This window comes from Lepisma saccharinum, chromosome 8, assembly GCF_977018435.1.
Source record: "Lepisma saccharinum chromosome 8, izLepSacc3.1, whole genome shotgun sequence".
Taxonomy (NCBI): Eukaryota; Metazoa; Arthropoda; class Insecta; order Zygentoma; family Lepismatidae; genus Lepisma; species Lepisma saccharinum.
In genome coordinates, this window is record NC_139236.1 from 23,811,193 (window position 1) to 23,833,087 (window position 21,895).

At 37.8% G+C, this 21,895-nt stretch overlaps 1 pseudogene; it reads left to right on the forward strand.

Annotated features, from left to right (window-relative positions):
- The window catches only part of LOC145991705 (tubulin epsilon chain-like), a 297,725-nt pseudogene extending 277,107 nt beyond the window's left edge, over positions 1–20,618 (forward strand).
- The last annotated feature ends 1,277 nt before the right edge of the window (positions 20,619–21,895 follow it).

Here is a 21,895-nt window from a genome sequence, read left to right on the forward strand (position 1 = left end):
ATTATTTGCTAACTGAAAACAATATTCATTTAATAGAGCGCAAATAATTTCATGGGGGTACCATGGCATTCTCTTTAACATTTTTTTTTTTATTTAGATCGTTTTGGTTCCCAGGGCTGATTCCCTATCCCCTTAGCTATAGCTCTGAACTTGGACTATAAGAATAGCTGATAATGAGGTTGCGAGCGAAGCGAGCAAGAAAATTTTACGAAATGTACTTTTATTTGTATAAAATTTGAAATCGAGGGGGCAATTGCCCATCTGTGGCCCCTGCAAGTGCCTTTAGCCGTCTGGAAGAAAAATGCAAGAAACACTTGAAAACTAATTCCATCTTCAGTATCCATTTGTCCTGCTATTCTTAGATTCTGCTAGTCATGTTTCTTTTCTTCAATGTTTGCCCCCCCTAGATTGGACTTCCGTCCAATGCCTCTGCCCCACCCTATGTAGTTGCAGCACTGTTTGGGAGTGTCTCTTCATCAATTTCACGTCATCACTCATTGTCACGATTAGCTAGATGTGTCCGAAAAGCAACGCTAAGTAACAAAAATCAAATATCCACTCACTCTCTCTGTCACATGAATCGCTATTACCAAAAGGTAGACTTTGAAAACAAAAAAATTATGCAGTTCAAACTTCATAGCAATACATCCAAGAAAAACATCCGAACACATTAGGCACCTTTAATACAAGGCCACTATACTATTATATGTATGCTTATTTTCTAATTGAAGCTAGAACAGGAGGGGTCAAGGGGCATGTGCTGAGTTGAAGTGGACGCCAAACAAGTAAAGCAAGATTGTAAAGAGTAAACATCATGTTTAATTAATAATATACATAATCAGTTTGCAAAGAAAAAGTTCTGAAAATTTCCTTCCTCGCTTCGCTCGCAGTGTGGTTGTTTATTCAAGAGTCATATTGTATCTATACATTATTTCTACTAGTTCAGACAAGCAAGTATGCATGCACCCATGCACTGATATTTCATCGATTAAATATCACTGCATGAACTCAGAGTTACACCTATGAAAAGAAACATTCAAATACAGTTAGAAAATATTGTGCAAATGTTTCTAATTTCTTTATAACTAGCTTAAGAATTACATGAAATGATTCCTGGTAATAATATATTTAAATTTTGTGTTTTTGAATGTCATCTCTTGTGTTTTATCTAACAAGTGATTAAATCAAGTACTGAACATTATCGGAAAGCAATATTCGAAATGTTAGACTGAAATGATAACATTATCACAAGTATCTATTTTCCATCTTTTCCTGCATTTGACATATTTTTTCTTCTGAAATGTTATGTGAAGGAAAGGGGAGGGGATTAATCTCTGGAAACATCTATGAACAAATTGAATTAGGGCGAACATTTTAAAAACGGTCCAAAATATGCACTTAACATCCCCAAACTTGCCCCCCCCCCAAGGGGGGAAAAATCATGGATAAACCCCTGCTTCAAATCATAAATAAGAGGCAAAAACTTATAATCCTTTTCTGTTGCTTATGTAATTGAACTTTCAAGAGTTTTAGCACAAGTAAATACAATGGGTCATATTAGTGAATAAATATTCATAGATGAGATTTGTATTGTTTAGTTTGTAGTACAGCGCCTAGAATAACGTAGTGTGGAAAACGGCATGCTTCTGTGCTCTCTGGCTGGTTCCATTCGAAAATGATCCGCTAGAGGCGCTGGTGTTGACCCCGGTGCTTGGTGTTTGACTGCTTATAATGGAAGTAAATGTAGTTTTCGCTGCAATGTCTGATTCTTTTACATGATGCATTTCTATGAATGTGATAATTGCTATGATATTTGGTAAAGTGGTCGCGAAGATATTAACGAACATTCTAGACAGTCGACCACGTCCTGTTATCGTCATACTTTCGTTAATAATACGGGAGAAAAAATACGCGTGGAATGCTCTTGGAAACTAAATTTTTGTGTATGAATTAGGACCGTTATTATTAGCATCATGTTATCATCATCATTTCTTTTAAAGATATACACACTGAAGCATTTGTATTTTTGATATTTACTGTCTCTTTTCTTCTGCTTTAAACTAATCGCGGCGATGATGATAATGATGATTGCATGAAACGACAAGGGGAACCCCACAAAACTTTCTTAGTGCCATCGACATGAGTGTAAGGCAACTTTCAAACCAATGGGACAAGCGACACGGGATGTTCACACTGTCACACTAGTGACACACACTTCCAGACTGTAAAATAGCATTCATTGCACATGAGGGTCCAAACAGCAAACGACACGTTCATATGGCGTATTCGCGTGCTACTTGTTACTTCGGTCGGAAAGCTCCTTAAAGGAAGGGTGCTGAGACTGAAGCGACGCGCTACAGGGGAAGTTCCCAACTAAGTGACAAGCGACATGGTGCCTTCAGTCTATTAGCAAGCGTTGCCAACTGGGCCATTTCCTCAATAGCTTGGAACATGTTGCCGTGGTTTGTTGTTCGCGCATACGCGATGCAAGGAGTGTCTTGCTTTAGTGAGATTGCGCACCAAAGCGACAAGCGGCACGCGACACTTATCGCTTGAGGATTTCACCAACCGAACGCTGGCCTGTGCTTCCCGTCATGTCGCTACGATGTGAAATGTTGCTCTTGATTGGCTCGTTTCCAAGCAACATGTGTCGCTTCGGTGTGAAAGTTGCCTTGGACCGAATGACCCGTGTCGCTTTGGTGTGAAATCCTCGTATCATTTGTCGCATGTCGCTTTGGTGTAAAATCTCCTTGAGGAAATGGTGCAGTCAGAGCTTGTGTCCCTACGGTTCGAAAGGCTGCATTGATTTCCGACTGCTCGCTTTCAAGCGACATTTGTGGTGTGTCGCCTCGGTATGAAATATCTCTCAGGATACTATTTATATTCTAATAACATAGAAAAATAAACTCTAATACACAGTCCAAGACCTGACGTCCGGAATCACATTGCAATGTTTCTTCTTGTGTTACGCATGCTATTTATTTAATAATTTTATTTTACTTTTCTTTCCAAATTAATGCCATTTCGAGACTGCAAATCACTCCACAAATATAACTGTTTCCATCAATTCACTTACCGCCTTTCTAGAGAAACAAATCTACACAATATATTCCAAAAACTAACTAAGCCGCATTACTTTCATAACAAAATTAGCACCTGGGTCGAACTCACTGGCATCTACTTGTCATCGCCTCGGGGAACCAGTTTCTTGGGTCGTTTTCCACACTACGTTATTCAAGGCGCTGTAGTTTGTAGATAAACATACTGCAGTTTAGCAACAGAAAACATTTTCCATCACTGTTTGCTCTATGATGTTTCATCCCAAAATTGTATGCAATCCAATGTCTTTCCCATATAATTTAGATTTTTTCCTGATTGTGAGAAGAATGTGGAATTGATTATGCCCCTTTTTTATATTTTGACAAATCTGATGTGTAAACTTTAAGAAATCTTTCCACATAATAAAAACATTGGTAAATTTTTGCATAAGGCATAACTTACACCACATGCCATCATTTCACTAAGTAATCAAAACCGGTTTTGGCACGTAATTACTTTGCTCTCAAGCTTTCACCACATCATGTGGCTTCCTCAGGAGATAGGACAAGTATAGTTAAGGTTTAAGAGATGGGAAGGTAAGTTAAAGGTTAAAAAGATTAAAAGATGATAGGAGTGACAGGGCACTGCTTTGTCTTTGTCCTATCTTCTGAGGAAGTCTCATGATGTGGTGAAAGCTTGAGAGCAAAGTAATTACATGCCAGAACCGGTCTTGATTACTTAGTGATTTTTTTTTGTATATTCCTAGACCGTTATAAAAAAGATGTCATGAAATTTAGTTTGGCAAATTAAGTGAAAACCCTGTTTATGGAGGGTGCAGCTACATCAACTCTTTCCAAAAATACTGCAAGAACTATTTAAGATGCAACAATATGTTTAAGTGTTTCAAAATAAGCTTAAAAAAAGTATTGATCTGAATTTTTAAAAATAGTGAACATTTTCAGCACCTTTTAAAGTATTCCTGAGACTAAATTAAGTAAATATCAATTTCACAATTAATTTTGTTACTTACACTTTTACCCATATCTATAAGATACTGACAATGAGCAGCCACTTGTTTAACTGCATGTACTACAGATGAAATGTCAGGAGTTCTCTGAGTATTTTCCAAAGAAATTCCGAATCTATCAGGAAATTGTAGACATTTGCTTTGCAGTCCCATCTGGTGTGTGGAATTAGTTTCATTCCCATCTGTATCCCATTCTATACGCTTGTAATTTATGAGAACAAAATAAGTCTGAAGAAATTTTTACGAACAAGTTAGTGTGCATAGTGGATAGAACAAGTAATGTGGTAATTTTACTGAACCAGAGGGGGGGGGGGTTGGACCCGTTGAATCCCCTCCCTTAAATACACCCATGTTGCCACTTACACATTTTTGTTTTTTGATATTTTTTTTATAACCAGTTGACCATAACTTTTGAACTGCATGAATGATTCTGAACAATTTTTTTTCGGCATGTATGCGTTTAAAATTTTTATAATCCTGTTTATCGAAATAAAATCAAATGACTTATCATAAAATTCTTCTTTCTATTTGATACAAATTTTAATTCTTTTCTTTGAAATAACCATTTTGGGTTTTCCATTGTTCTATGGCACACGGTCTGTGCTGAAAACAGCGTTGGCAAAGTGTATCGTGATATCGGCAATATATCATCTGAATCACTGACCAGGACATCAGAGAAGAAGTGGACAGTGTGTGTGTTAAAAATCATCTATGTCATTAATGTACTTGCCAACAAATTGTATGTATCTTCTTATCCACCCCCCTCCATATCTTTAGGCACTGTCCCCAGCTCCATTGACACACTGCTTTGGTATTACATTTTTCCATTGTACTCTGAGAACTACAGCACATCCATGGATACAAAGTAGCTTCCTCATGTGCTAGTTTTGCATTGGCAAGCCAGAAAGTTAATGGAAGTCTGTCTATCTTGGCAGATGAAAAGAATTTGAAATCATAATCTCCCTTCCCACTTCAACAGACTTAGGACTGCCAGATTTTACTTGCAAGTGCTGATAACATCTGAACAACCTCAAAAGTGAAAGAGGTCCACAAATTTCTGAGTAATGCTTTCTGTCAACAACTATATTTTTCACTACTTTATATATATAATTTGTTATATTTCTTGCAAGCACCATCTGGTGTGGTTAAAAATTATGATTTCATTGTTTTAAAAAAAAGCAAACATCACATAAATCAATTAATTAAAAATGTCAAAATTGTAAAAATCCCATATCATTAGAAGTTTGATTAAAAAATGATTATGAAAATGATGAAAAGATTCTCTCAGGCTATCGACCAGTTGAATTGTGGAAAATATTCCAAGCTTTCGATAGCTAATGTCACTCTCATCTTTGTCGTCAGGAAAGCTTCAAGACTTACTACTACTAATTATGAAATGTTAAAAAGTTCATCACAATGTATGTACTTAATTTGAAAACACTAAAAAACACCCATGGAAATATGATTGTACACATCTGCAATTGCAAATTTTATATTTGCCCAAAAAAACAGAGAACCTGTATTAGAAACAAAAACATTAGAACACAACCATAAAATTTGACCTTAACACAAACAGTATGCACAAATATATTATAATATTTATAAATTTAACACTAGCTTACATGAATATGTCATTACGCAACTAACACTAAAGAAAAACTAAGACTATCTTATTTACCTGAATTCCATTTTCAGAATTTGGTGGTTGTGAGTTGTCTGTTTGCAGATAGTGTTTAGGGTTCCTTAAAATATATAATTTAACCTGGTAGAAAACAATCTGTCTATGTACATAACACCTTATCATTTATTACCAACCTGTAATTTTCTTCAGGGCACTCCATCCAGAAGATAGAATTGACCTGAAAAGAGGAAAACTTGTAGTAAACAGAATAAACGGAAAGATACTAATATGTCTACCTGAATTAAAGACAAAATGCACAATCCTGCAACACTGCCAACCTCCGAAATCCCTTCTAGTGTTCATCTGGAGGTCAGCTACTCTGTCCCTACCCTTCAGACAGACATTCTAAAATAACAAGAAAAGAGAATGGAATATTATAGAAAACTCACCACAATTCCTCTGGTAGATCCTGTGATGGAATTTATCCTGAAAAAGAGAAAAAAACTTGTAGTAAACAGAATAATTCGAAAGATGCTAATATGTCTACCTGAAATAAAGACAAAATGCACAATCCTGCAACACTGCCAACCCCCAGAATCCCTTCTAGTGTTCATCTGGAGATCGGCCACTCTCTCCCTACCCACCAATCCCTGGAGTAGGACCCGCTCTGAAGGTGAGCACTGGATGTTCCGAGACGTTAACAGCTCGCAGGTAAACACCCTGTCTTTTTTTCAGACAGACATTATTAAATTACAAGAAAAGAGAATGGAATATTATAGAAAACTCACCACATTTCCTCTGGTACATCCTGTGATGGAATTTATCCTGAAAAAGAGAAAAAAACTTGTAGTAAACAGAATAATTCGAAAGATACTAATATGTCTACCTGAAATAAAGACAAAATGCACAATCCTGCAACACTGCCAACCCCCAGAATCCCTTCTAGTGTTCATCTGGAGATCGGCCACTCTCTCCCTACCCACCAATCCCTGGAGTAGGACCCGCTCTGAAGGTGAGCACTGGATGTTCCGAGACGTTAACAGCTCGCAGGTAAACACTCTGTCTTTTTTTCAGACAGACATCCTAAAATAACAAGAAAAGAGAATGGAATATTATAGAAAACTCACCACAATTCCTCTGGTAGATCCTGTGATGGAATTTATCCTGAAAAAGAGAAAAAAACTTGTAGTAAACAGAATGAACCCTAAAATACTAATATGTCTACCTGAAATAAAGACAAAATGCACAATCCTGCAACACTGCCAACCCCCAGAATCCCTTCTAGTGTTCATATGGAGATCGACCACTCTCTCCCTACCCACCAATCCCTGGAGTAGGACCCGCTCTGAAGGTGAGCACTGGATGATCCAAGACGTTAACAGCTCGCAGGTAAACACCCTGTCTTTTTTTCAGACAGACATTATTAAATTACAAGAAAAGAGAATGGAATATTATAGAAAACTCACCACATTTCCTCTGGTACATCCTGTGATGGAATTTATCCTGAAAAAGAGAAAAAAACTTGTAGTAAACAGAATAATTCGAAAGATACTAATATGTCTACCTGAAATAAAGACAAAATGCACAATCCTGCAACACTGCTAACCCCCAGAATCCCTTCTAGTGTTCATCTGGAGATCGGCCACTCTCTCCCTACCCACCAATCCCTGGAGTAGGACCCGCTCTGAAGGTGAGCACTGGATGATCCGAGACGTTAACAGCTCGCAGGTAAACACTCTGTCTTTTTTTCAGACAGACATCCTAAAATAACAAGAAAAGAGAATGGAATATTATAGAAAACTCACCACATTTCCTCTGGTACATCCTGTGATGGAATTTATCCTGAAAAAGAGAAAAAAACTTGTAGTAAACAGAATAATTCGAAAGATACTAATATGTCTACCTGAAATAAAGACAAAATGCACAATCCTGCAACACTGCCAACCCCCAGAATCCCTTCTAGTGTTCATCTGGAGATCGGCCACTCTCTCCCTACCCACCAATCCCTGGAGCAGGACCCGCTCTGAAGGTGAGCACTGGATGTTCCGAGACGTTAACAGCTCGCAGGTAAACACCCTGTCTTTTTTTCAGACAGACATCCTAAAATAACAACACGAAATGGATTATACTAAATGTAAAATATTAAAGAAAACATCATTACTTATCTTTTGTATACATCCTTTCTTGAAAGTAGAATGGCACAGCTGGGTCCTTCTTGTTTCAGACATCTGCATCGTAATCATCTTTAAGTCCCCTCCTCGTAGAACCTGGAATGGAGCGGCATCCTTTTGTGAATATTGCTTCACTATGCTCAGAAAGTACAGCCGAAATTACAAAGGGTGGTCAAGTCAAACCTGGACTTTTGAATTTATTAAATATAAGAACTAATTTGAAGGAGTGTAAACTGCATTTATTTTTTGACATACTCTCCTACTACATTTACACACTTATCCCAACCTTTAACTAATGCCTGGAAAGCTTCGGCATAGAAAGATTTGTCAGTATGCCTGAACCGTCCAAGGAGAGCTATGGGTAGGGAGCTACCAGGACCAGGATCACCACTGACGAATGTACACCCATCTTTTAATCGTTTGCAGACTGCTACTGAGCGTCTCATAACCATACTGAGCTTAAAGTCTTCTGTAGATCTCAACGGATTTTACACCTTTCTTTACAATAAACTTCATCACCACGCGCCATTAACATTGTTGTCTGTCATCTTGATTAACGATCTATAGACTGGCACGCGACATGTGCACCACCTATCAGAAATATGACATACTAGCCACTTGCTAAAGTCTCAGTTTGACTTGAATGCCCCTCGTATAATATTTTTGTACTTAATATGTACAAGAAATGGATTACACTAAATGTCAAATATTAAAGAAGAGAACCAATCTGATGAAGTATTATAACAGCATGATATCATGATATCTCCCTAAGGCAATCTCTAAAACTGTTACATTCATAGATATTCACTATTTCATCTATGGTATATATATTCTTATGACCATATCATATTTTTTATTCTGCCACTCTGCCATTGTCGAATATGACAAGGAATTGACATTTGAGGAACTACAGCACCTAAATCAGAATATACTTTCTGTGGCAAGAACCCTTACGGTGTTGAGACCTGCTAAATGGCATTGGTGCCGCACGACCAACATGTTGAGTTTCGTTCCCAGTCATCTCAACCAGAGTCTGCTGCACTTCATTTCAAGGAGCTCTTCCCATTGTCCTCTCAGTGCTGGTTTAAAATAAAAACTTTTTTGGGTTCTCACCCGGGATTAAACCCAGGACCACTTGCACCAAGGATTGAGTGTCCTAATCATTTGGCTGCATGTAAACCCATCTAAGATAAATAGACAGATGAAATTATCACAGTTTCCTCACAGTTACATGTAACGTTTGTATTGAAAGATGACTGATCACATTACCTTCACAATTGGTCAAGATTGTGAAAATGTGGTGCCCTACCTCTGCACCCCCTTCCCCAATATGATTATGAACATCAGTTTCAGAGCATATTTATACTTCACAAGACAGAAAATGAAAAGCAAAATTTACAGCTTCTTACACACCAAGTTTAATGGTGGAATACAATATTTTTTGGTGGTATGAATGTTGAAATTTTGCACTGTACATTTAAACTAGTTTTAACCTTTTCCTTACTTAGCACTAAATTAAATTATATGAGGATATCACATTCAACAACAACATATACATTTTTTTAAACTTTTTTTTACTTTGAAAGAAAAATTTCATATCCACCTGCAAGTTTAACTGATATGTTTTCTTTTTTATGACCTATCACATTCATAGCATCATCCCATTGTAGACTAAACACAAAGGCAAACATTTCTTAAAATAATATTAGTAAGGCAAATGCGTAATAAACATAATATCAGTCAAACTTGAAAACTGGAAATACTCTGTCTGCAAAAAGACAACTCGTGGCTTGAATACTGGATGTTCTTCACCTGAAATAGAGAAATATGTACAAAGTAGAGATAATTGTAGCATGTATTCTTGCAAATTTCTGTCATATTATCCTTATTCATAATTGGGAAAAAAGACACGCGGTAGTACGGAGAAACTACAAGGGTTGGATAAAAAGTAATGGCAACACTTTTATAATTGGTACTTGACTGTATTGGCAGAGGAGCACGTGTTACATTCCTTCAAAGTAATCGCCCCTCATCTCTACGACCTTCTGTCACACATATGGAAGGCGTCGTACACCGTCAGCACGTCCATCTCTGTCGATGTCCCGCAGTGACCACCCTAAAACACGTATGATGGCTTCGCGCGTGTCGTAGTGCTTCCCAACCAGTGGTTCCTTCATTTTGACAAAACGGTCGTAATCACACGGTCTCATACCGGTGAATACGGCGGATGTTCCAGTACCTCCCACTACCAGTTATGCAGGAGCGCCGTCACATTGTTCACAGTGTGACACCTTGCATTGTCAAGCAGGATCATGGGACACCGTGCCATCGCTTCCTTCTTAATGCGAGACGAAGGTGGTGTTGCAAGAAGGTGCAGAAGTAGGCTGCGTTGACCGTCTGCCTGAGAGACATTGTTCTTCTTGCCTAAACATATTGTTAGGGCGCTTGCACTCTCGTCCTATGTTTCAGAGCACTGCTGTTTTTGACTGAATAACATACAATCGCTCCCACTCACTATACTTCCTCGTCTGACATACCTTTATCAGCCACAAAATGCTTGTGGCGCTGTGACTCACCCCTTTCACGGGACAGCAGTGTTGCCATTACTTTGTATCCAACCCTTGTAGTACTCACTTTTATCCTGGAAGCTGTTTTTTTCTTTTTCGATTAATTTCAGTGGCCACTGCCACCATCCTCGTTGAAATTTGCTGTACTCAAACCAACAAGGATGGTGGCAGTGGCTACTGAAATTAATCGAAAAAGAAAAAACAGCTTCTCAGATAAAAGTGAGTACTAGTTTCTCCGTATTTATTATCCTTATATTATAAGTTCATGAGTGTCAATTAGTTTTATCATATCATCACTCATCTTCATCATTGTGATTAGCCAAAAGTGTCAAGAAAAGCGAAGTAAAATAAAGCAATCAATCAATCAAATTTGTGTAATTTCTCCAGAACAAGTTCTCCCAACAAATTTGTATTCCTTCCCGAATTCTCTACCCTTTTCAGTCCCTCATGAATCTTCAATACTATATTCAATCTTATGTAGAACTGTTAGCAAGAAATGCAGGCTTGACCAGGACTCGAACCCGGGTCTCTGGCATTCCATGTTATAGTTCTACCACTGAGCTACCGAGTCAGCCTGGCTTCGCCTGATTTTTCGCTTCCACTGTTTTATCTGTGTACAATCAATCGTCTGCCAGTGCTACTGCAGATATAAGATATAAATATTCAATCTTATCTGCAAACCACTCTTTTTGACAAAACCTTTATGGACATCTATCTGTAGAGATACAGTGGATCCCCGATTTTACATTTTCCTGCAGTATGCATTCAATCTTGATGGTCCCAACAGAGCAGAATGTTATAAAATTTCCATACATTTGACATTTTCCTGCTTTTTATGTTGTTTCTCATCTTGATCCACCTGGAAAGCGAATAATCGAGGTTCCACTGTATTTGTATATCATTTGTAAAAAACGTAAACTTAGTGATACATCACTTAAAATGCTAAAGATTGGTTCCAAAAGTTACAAAGTTGTCAGCACAAAATATAAATTTGCATAATGTGCTTTAGTACTCTCAGTTGGAACATTTTGTGGATATTCTCAATAGCATTTCAGTGAACAGGATGTTGATCAATCTGGAAAAGCTCAGGGAATTTATTTTTCTGGAAAAATCATGGAAAAGTCAAGGAAATTTTCTTTTTTCTGGGGAAATCCGAATTTTTTTAGGGTCTTTGGTAGATAAGTAACTGGAGTAATATATTAATAAATTTTACTGTAATTATGCCCTACTTCCTCTATAATTATGATTTTTTGGAAAAAGTTATTTTTTTGTTAATCATTTACTTGTGAAAGATGAGACAAACTTCCACTTACTATAAATAGAAGATTATATGTGTAATTCTGAGGGTGAGTATATAACTAAAAATGTTAGTGATTGTAAATGTGTGTTCATGTACATTCATTGTTAGAGCCACAAATTTATGGTGAATAAAAGTTCAAGATTTTGGTACAAAAAGTGGGTACATTTTTGGATCAAGAGCAGTACATTTGTGAATACAACCCTAATTTTAATTTTAAAATCTACCTTTGTTACACAAAATAAAAATTTCCCTTCTAATAGTACATTTATGTAGTTATAAGATGATTTAGTTTATTCCTTCATAAAGGAGTCTCATTTTTGCTACTCATATATTTACTGCAGAATTAATCAATTTTCCGTGATTTGCAAACATTGCAGGAAAATTCGGACTTCAGAAAGTGTCGAGTAAAAGAAATTTCTAAATTTCGTGTTTATGACTGTGTTTCGCATTTTGCAATTCATTCTGCATAATTTCGTGACAAAATATGGTGGGAAAATGCACCTCGCACCTCTCAAAAACATGAAAAATTAATATATATTATTGTGCTGTTTCACATTTTGTTTCTCTGTCAAAAACAAAATATGCATGCCTCTATTAAGTGGCCTGAAAAATGTTAATTCTTGGACTCGAAAACATGGAATAATCAGGGAATTCAGTTTTTCAAGAAATTTCAGACAGGCCAGTTAATGCTACGACATTGTAATAAAGGGATTCTGTGTTCAAATCACAGTGGGACATATTTCATTGCTTCATATTGCACTTCAAACTGTAGGTCCAGTCCTGCTTAGGTTGTGCATGCATCTGCATTAGTCTTACTCGTCAAAAACATGTTTCATCCAGCACAAAGAACTGTCATGTACAAACATGCAGCAAAAATTAAGATCTTTTTTAAAATCCTGTATATTTCTTCTCTTCTTGCTTATGATGTAAGTAACTAGTACATTGGAAATACAAATTACTTATTAGATATCCTAGCAATAAATAATGTCCAACTTTATTGTTGAAACCAAACAATCAATATTTAAGGGAATGAGTGGTGTACACATGCAATAACAAAAAAAAGGGAAATGCATATTGTTGGTATGCTCAAATAGGAGAAAATAAGCCACTTCATTTTAAATATAATTTATGAAGGCTAGTTATATTATTAATTGGATAAAGTACTGCATCTTGCAAACATAAATACACTGAACTGGAGTAAATATCCATTCAAAGCAAAATTACAAGATGAGACACATTCAAAAATAATAGGAAAACTTTTCCAGGCTTTTCAAAAAAATAAAAATCTAATTTCTAATGTCATTGCCATGAAACCAAGAGGTTCTAGGTTCCATACCTGGTGGAGGCACATAGTGGTTCGTGCCCCACTTTAAACTGTAGGTCGAGTCCCAATCAGCATATCTGTGCATAAAGTGAACTTAAAAACAAAATTTCATTTACTTTATTTATTTGTTACATTTTAGGTAATGTAGATGGTAGTATTGTCAATTTGTTCATATGGACTCTCATTTAAGCTGCAAATAGAAAAGTTCATCTGTTAACTATATTGTCAGGGTAGTCATTCCTCATGCAAAGTAGAGTCAATAGAAAATGAGTTAAATATGCAGCATTACTGAAATTTTACCCCCCCTTCCTTCCCACACACACACATACACATAATGAGTTTTTCCTTCCACTGACACCCCAGTAAATATTCCATAACTCAAGACACTAATATGACTCTTTGACTATTTGATATTGACTTCCATATATTTGTAATATATGTTCGGGAAGAACTGTTGGAAAAGACTCCTAACTAGACTGTTTTTAAACATGTCTTTTTTGTAACCTTTCCATGTTTGCTACATTAAAATCCCTTTCTAGGGTCTCTTGGATATCTGCCCACAGACGTACAAGACACCTCCTGATGAAGTAACTGGATTCAACTGTCAATTTTGTTTTCAGGGGTTACCCCTGATTTACATCAACCTTATGAAGATGTGAACTGTATTGTAGCCAACATGTTACTACATCTTACAAGGTAACCACCCTTTTATATACAGGGTGAGTCAGAAATATTTCTGCACGTTTGAAGTAAGTATAGTGTGTTACTGTACAGTGTAGAGCGAAATGGTGAATGGTGTATGAAACTTCATTTTTTTTTTAATTTCAGAAAAAGAGTCTCATACCTGAGCTTACGTCATTAGCCAAGATAGCACTGAACATGCAGCAACAAGTTACAGTTGCAGCTTGGGTAATTACATACCAGAATGATCATGAGAACTGTGTGCACAGCAATGAGCTTATAATAAACAACAACTTGATGTAAGCAGTCATTTTCTCCATTTTCCCACAGTTGATGGCAACAATGTTACATTAAAAACACATCTCACCAGTCTTACAATCATTCTGGCATAAAATTGCCCACACTGTAACTGTAACTTGCTGCTGTATGTTCAACGCAATCTCGAGAAAGCTAGAGCATGTGACTCTCATCTGAAATGAGGAAATGAAGTTTCAAGGTCAATATACAATTCACCATTTACCTCTACATTGTACAGTCACACACGACATTTACTTCAAACGTGTAGCCATATTTATGACTCACCCTGTCTATATTAAAAAAAGTATTTTATGCCTTATAACTTTTAAAGGAACAGCTAGGTAATGGTGACCTACATCTTTTTTGCTCTTTTTTATAATATAGTTTTGTACATATTAAACTGATTTTTAGTTGTTTATGTGTTCTTTGGAATTTGGAATGAGATACATACAAGGGCAATTTTTCTTGTAGTGGCAACACTTTTGGTATATGCTTGTCAGTTGTCGCTGGGACAATAGATGATCTGGTCTTGTTTAATCTTGTACTACAGATCGTGTGTAGGTGTTTGTTGCTTAATAGTACTGTTGTGTGATAGTTAGAAGACGTTAAAGTGAAGTGTCTGTATAATACCACTCTGAACAATGTTCATGCGTGAAGAACAGCGAATATATTCATCAAATTTCAGGTTGCATGGGGAAGGAATGTACGGCAAATTCACAAGGGCTTATGCAAGGCATGTGGGACAACGTTTTACCATATCGTACTGTTGCCAGATGGGTCAAGGCATTTGAAAGTGGTCGTAAATCAGCCGCGAAAGAACATGGTGGAGTGCATCCTGGCACGGCAACAGATCCAAACCACCTTGATGCACTTCGCAGATTGCTGGAGAATGATCGGCGTATGTATTATAATAAAAATCATTTTGTAGGTTCGAATCATTGTTTGGCATGGGATGTTGTTTTTTTTTTTTGTTTTTTTTTCACACAACAGACTTGAAAATAAGCACAACACTTGATATGTATTCAATATCAAATACGTGTGTTTTATGTTTTGTTAACGGCCAGCGGAGAAGGCCATTCAAGTCCTTATTCGCTGGTCTTTATTCACCAGCCAAGTTTCATAATCACAATTATTGTTATTTACAAGAAATTAGGGCACTCAGACATATGAAAAAAAATTATTTAATGAGCTGTCAAAATACTTACATCGTCTCATCATACTACATACGTTACCATAACAGCTGACTGTCACAGTGAGTCGACAGGCCCATCATGCACCGGGTGAAGACAAGCGACGGTCACGAGTCGCGCTTGCGACGTTCTGTACACATAAACACTAATACTGATGCACTTCTTAATAAACAATAAAGTTTGACTGTAGATCAGAGAGCACATGACTTTTCGCACTGAAGTGAAGAGGAAAGTCTCTTTTGGAGTCTTGTGTTGAAGCTTCTTATGGGTTCAAGCGATGTACCGAAAACTGTTCGAGCAAAGTTTTTCTCTCCCAGAGAGTTGGAGCGATGTATTGGAACTGTTGTCAATGTATCGTGGTTTCACCCTTGATTCTCCAGCTACGCTGCTACCAGGGTGGAATGCCTTCTTTGTTATTGGTCAGTCTACTATAGCTCCACCCCCACTTGACTTAAAGTTTGCACTGAAGAGCGATAATCGCATATCACGGAAACACAATAACTCCTTGTTTGCGGTTTGATTTGGAGAGCGAAAAGTATCTCGCTCTAATTAATTTTAACTGCTCACAGCTTGGACAGTCTGTTAAAGTTATGTGGACAGTTCGTTAAAGTTATGCATTCTGTGGCTGTCTAAACTTCACTGAGGCGAAGAGATATTTTCGGGCAGGGTTGTAGTTCAAATTTTCATATCCGTCAGATTGACAAGGAAATGTCCAAACTGTAGATTGGCTGGCACGCTCGCAGAAGTTATGTCGTCTGCTAGAGTCTGTTATGTGCAGAACTATTGTTTTGATTCTGGGCCTGGGCAGCTGCATACTCCCTTGAGAACAGAGGGTCATTGTTCAGGACCGAGGGCGAGAGTCGCGTTGGGGTTTTTTAATTTTAAATTGCTTGAAGTTTCATGATTAGCTGCATCTCACCGTTGGCCCCCTGCTTCTCTAAATTTCAACCATCAAGCCAAACGTGAATTGATGGTGACGTGAGCCGAATGTGGACTGGATGGATATCAAAGTTTATTTCGGGAACACACTGGGCTTCCTTCTCTTGAATATCAAATATGAGGGCCACTATTTATATTTTGAGCCTTGGCAACACTGATTGAAGTTAGGCGCGATTTGACGTTTGCACGGAATCATCTGGCATTATTGACCATAACGTACTTCAAATGTTTTGTCAATAGCTTCATTTGTGTTGTTTATGTTGCCTTGGAGATTGCGCGACAACAATAAAATGAAATTAACTTGTGAACATTTTCGTGCGATGATTTTTTTACGATTTTCGACATGGATTATCAAGACAAGAGTGCATCGATCAACTTACTTCCACATTTGGCGATGAAGCCCCATCCTTTGCCACTGTGAAACGCTGGTATAACGAATTTAATCGTGGCCGCCATTCGCTCACCGACGAGATTCGCGAAGGTCGTCCAAAATCAGTTGTTGTCCAAGAAAACATTGATGCTGTGCAAAACCTAATACTGCAAGATCGTCATGTGACATACTGTGAGATTGAGGCAACCATAGGCATTAGTTCCACCAGCATATATAAAATATTACATGATCATTTAGCTGTGAGAAAGGTATGTTCTCGTTGGATCCCACACAATTTGACAAAAACTCAAAAAGACACCCGCGTCAATTGGTGGAAACAAATGCTCAATAAATAAAATCGTTGTGCTTCAAAAGACGTATATAAGATTGTAACAGGTGACGAATCATGGATATATGCATATGAGCCGGAACATAAACAGCAGTCGACTGTATGGGTGTTTCAAGATGAACCCAATCCAACAAATGGTCACCTGTTTTTTCGGGAAAACTGGTCATGTGGCAACTGTGCCTTTAGAGGTACGTAGAACGGTCAACTCTGAATGGTACAAAACAATTTGTTTGCCAGAGGTCTTCGGTCAAATTTGGAAAACAAACAAACGCCGTCGGATCATTCTTCATCAAGACAATGCCAGCTGTCACACATCTCGTCTAACAACCGACTTTATGAACAGTCAAAGAATCGAATTGATGGGTCATCCACCGTACAGTCCTGATTTGGCACCCAATGGGTTCTTCTTGTTCCCGAATGTCAAGAATAAATTGCGTGGACAATGATTTTCGTCGGCGGAAGACACCGTTGATGCGTTCAAAAACCATATTATGGAGGTGTCTCAAGAAGATTGGAAAAACTGCTTTGACAAATGGTTCGAACGAATGCAAAAGTGTATTGACCATAAAGGAGAATACTTCGAAAAACAATAAAGCAGTTTTCAATGCCAAATTCCTGTTTTTTCATTGTTAGGCTCAAAATATAAATAGTGACCCTCGTATAGACCGGGCTTCATGGGAAAGAATGCTGGTTCGTTTGAGATAGCTGTCCTTTTGTCAGAGAGCAGAAAAATGAGATCTTGGGAAAGTGCAGAGAAAGACCGATGGTAATGGTAAATTGAAATTGGTACATCAGTCATAGTATGTACAAGGTGTTGGAGCACCCACCTTATTCTCCTGACATGAGTCCCTACGACTTTGATTTGTTTTCCAAGAGGAAGGAACCACTGAGGGGGAAACCCTTTCCAGAAGTACCGAACATCATTTCGGCCACAATGCAGTCTCTGCACACACTGGCATGAACAGGAGCTATCAATGGCATCCAACGACTGCCAGATGTTTGGGAACGTGTTAACGCAGCAGCAGGAGATTACATTGAAGGATTGCAAATGATTCCAGATATGTATCTTCTTTCATGTCTCTTTCCCATACATGTTGCCACTACAAAAAAATGGCCCTCATACATACATACATACATATATATATAATGGATAAAAGCAAGGAGGGCCAAAAGGGCTAAGTAAAAATCAAAGAAGGTAAAAGGAAACACTCACCGGACAGTTACGGTTCCGTCTCTTTCTCCTCACACCGATGATGCTACGAAGTTAGCAAAAATTTTGAATTTTTCTACTGTCCTGTGAGTGTTTCCTTTTACCTTCTTTGATATATATATATATATATATATATATATATATATATATATATATATACATACTCACCCTATTCCTGTGTTTTATATATATACACAAAAATGGCGTAGGAGACAGTAAACACTTACCACGATTGAAGAAAAGTTTGATATTTTGAGATCATGACCTCATTTTTACAGTAGGTAGAAAGTATGGAGTACAAAAGCGTAGAGGCACAGAATACTGATGCCAGCGTCTGTCAGCACAGTGGTGACAGAAACAAGTGATAGAACACAGGTTTTGTGAAAACATCCTTTCACCAGTGTTTACTGCTGGATGGATGGATGGTGGGTGGGTTGTGGCTGTGCATTTCTGAAATGTAGGCCCTTTCCCATCGCCTGCAGGTGGAGGTGTCAGTGTGCTGGGGTAATAGGTGTATTATGACTACATGGAAACAGTTGTTGAAGGTGGTGTTGTGGCTGTTGGTGTGGGTGGCGATGGTGAAATTGGAGTTTTGGGTTGAAGCTCTGTGGTTATTGATGCGGAGGCTCAGGGGAGTAGAGGTTTCACCCAGGTAGAAGTAACCACAGATTTGACAGATGAGGGTGTATATTAGGTTGGAGGAGTGACAAGTGCCCTTTGGGTGAATTCACCAGCTGCAGTCGGGATCTAGAGGGTGGGGAAGGTGATAAGTATGGGGCCGGGTTTTACATTTGGGTTTGTTGAACTTGTGGGCTGGGGGTGGTGGGATGGGAGCTGTGGGTGTATTGTGGATCAAGATGTTTTTTAGGTTGGGGGGCCATTGGAAGACGACCCTACGTTTGTCCCGAAAGATGTCTCTGGTGTCGGGATCACTGTGAAGGATGGGAAGGACTGAGTGGATGGTATGTTTAATTTTCAGGAGATGAGGCTTGTATTGGGTGATCAGAGCGGGAGGGTTGGTTTTGGGTTGCATGGCACAGGTGTGAGACGTGGCTCTGGTTATTTGTTTGTTGATGAGGTTGGAGGGAGGGGTAGCCCTGGTTGATTAGGGCTTGGTGCAGGCGTAGGTTGTAGTTTTGGCAGGATGAGGAGGATGAGTTGAGGCGTTGGCCTCTAAGGGCTAAGGAGAATCTTATTCCTTTTCTGGCGTTGTGAGGGAGAGAGCTGGAGTAGTGAAGATACTGGAGGTGGTTGGTTGGTTTGATATGTATGGATGTTTCCAAGTGGTCTCCCACGATGTGGATATCCACATGAAGGAAGGTCACTTGGTCATTGGAGTGGAACCAGGTGAATTTGAGGGTGGTGAAGTTCTTCAGTTGGTTTAGGAAGATGGTGAGGGAGAGTTCGCCATGTGTCCAGAGGAGAAAAATGTCGTCGATGAATCTGAGCCAGAGGAGTGATTTCAGTTGTTGGGAGTCTAGGAACTCTTGTTCAAGCCTGCCCATGAACAGGTTTGCATAGGAGGGGTCCATTTTGGTTCCCATGGCTGTGCCACGTACTGGCAGGTAATGCTGGTCTCCGAATCAAATTGTGTATATAAAATTAGCTGTTGATCTTGTTACTAGGATAAAATCTCAAAATCGATTTTGTAACATCACGATTTTCACGAAAAGTAAAACTTTCCATCCTAAAAGGCATATTCATAATTTCTATGTATGTGAAGTATGTAGTAGTATTCTTTTTTAAAGAAGTTTATTTTTTTTTATGCCTGTAGTGAATGCAGAAACACATGCTGTTTTTCATTTGTTTAACTTGTTGCCTTCAAACAATGAAACATCATGACAGAAAGCTAAAGGAATGATGCACTTCTGTTCTGGACCAATCATATGAATTTTTCTGAATTACACAGTTTTTACTAAAACTTTAATTTTACTGACAGCATTTATTTATATGTATTTTTTTTATTGGATGCTTTAGAGAAGGTTAATTGAACCCACTAGTATACAGCAATTACAGAAAGTGAATATTTTATTAAAAGTTGATGAAGGACAAACAGATATTAACCTTAATAAATATCATATATTTTATAGCTGCAATAGACTCCATTCTTATCATATATGTATGGGACTCCCCGATGGCACAGTGGTAGTGTCATTGCCTTGTAATCAAGGGGTCCCGGGTTCAACACCCAGTGGAGGCACATAGTGGTTCGGATCTCACTTTAAATTGTAGTTCCAGTGCCAATTAGCCTTACTGTGCATAGACTTAAAACACCAAATCAATCAATCAATCAATCATATATGTATATCTTATCATATATGTACCCTGTTCATTATACTTATTTTTAATAAGTTGATCCAGCATTGTTAATTTTCTGTCTTACTACAGCTCAACAAGATTTCCTGGATCTCTTAATGTTGATATTAGTGAAATATACACCAATTTAGTGCCTTTTCCTGGTATGCACTACATAACAACAAGTTTGAGTCCTTTATTTTCTTTGAAAGATAATAATCCAGTAACATTCAAGTGAGTAATATTCTTGTAAAACATTTTCACTAATATGTTTTGTTTAAATACGGAGAAACTAGTACTCGCTTTATCTGCAACACTGTTTTTTTTCTTTGCTCTATCAATTTCAGTGACCACTGCCACCATCCTCGTTGGAACTTGCTGTACTGTTGCTTGGCGTGCGTCTTTTGTTTGTAGTTCATCATGCCAACCAACAGTACAGCAAGTTCCAATGAGGATGGTGGCAGTGGCCACTGAAATTAATAGAACAAAGAAGAGAAAAGAGTTTCGCGGATAAAGTGAGTACTAGTTTCTCCATATTTATATACTACCACGTCTCTTTTCACAATTATGAATCTTTGTTTAATACACATTAACCCTTCTCCGTTCATGCAATTTTTGTAATATATCTGGGTAAGCAGTGTCTATCAGACACTGTTCTTTAAATAGATCTTTTTCTTCTATTGAAAGATTTCAATGTTATTTCACTGTAAAAACAAGAAAGTAACATGATCCTTAACGTAATCATTGTCATGTTCATAATTATTGTATTCATCATCATCATTGCCGTCGTCGTCATTGCCATATTTGTTTGCACCATATGATATAAAATACATTAAGGTGTAGTGTAATATGAGGAAATTGTTTAACTGCTCTAATGGTAAATTTTCAAGATCCTTTTTATTTTAGAATTAATAATAATTTGAAGTGGTGTCTTGTTAAATACTTTATTTTTTATTATTCATTCATTAAACATTTGTTAATACATATCCAAGTAATGGTACAACTTTTTTTTTATATGTTTACATATCTTCGAATGGAAATAATGCTGCAATAACTATCTTCATGATTGACACATGAAAATTAAAAAAGAAAGCACTTGTTGTGTTTACATTCCATTTAGCTTGAGCTCTGGCCTTCAGATGCACAGAAGCCTGTCGCTCACCCCGACGGTGGGAGAGTTCCACTGAAGTCAGAGTTGCTAACTGCCTTAACAATTACCTATATACATAATCTGACTTTAGAGCTTATTAGCAGGGGTGTTCAGGACTTGTATCTGGATTTATTATTTTTAAAAAGAAGTGACGATTCGAGAAGGTGATAGTTCAAGGAAAAGAATGACAGAGGATTATTTGTGTGGGTGAAACCCCTTGGTAAAAGAGGCATTCTCCCTCTCCTCGAATTCCTCACCAGTGGGGGGAGAAGAAGGGGGCATATTGTGTTATCACGAGAAAGGTGATTGTTGTCCTGTGTTGCCTAGGGTTTTATAATTCAACAGAAGCTGGAAAGAAGATTGGA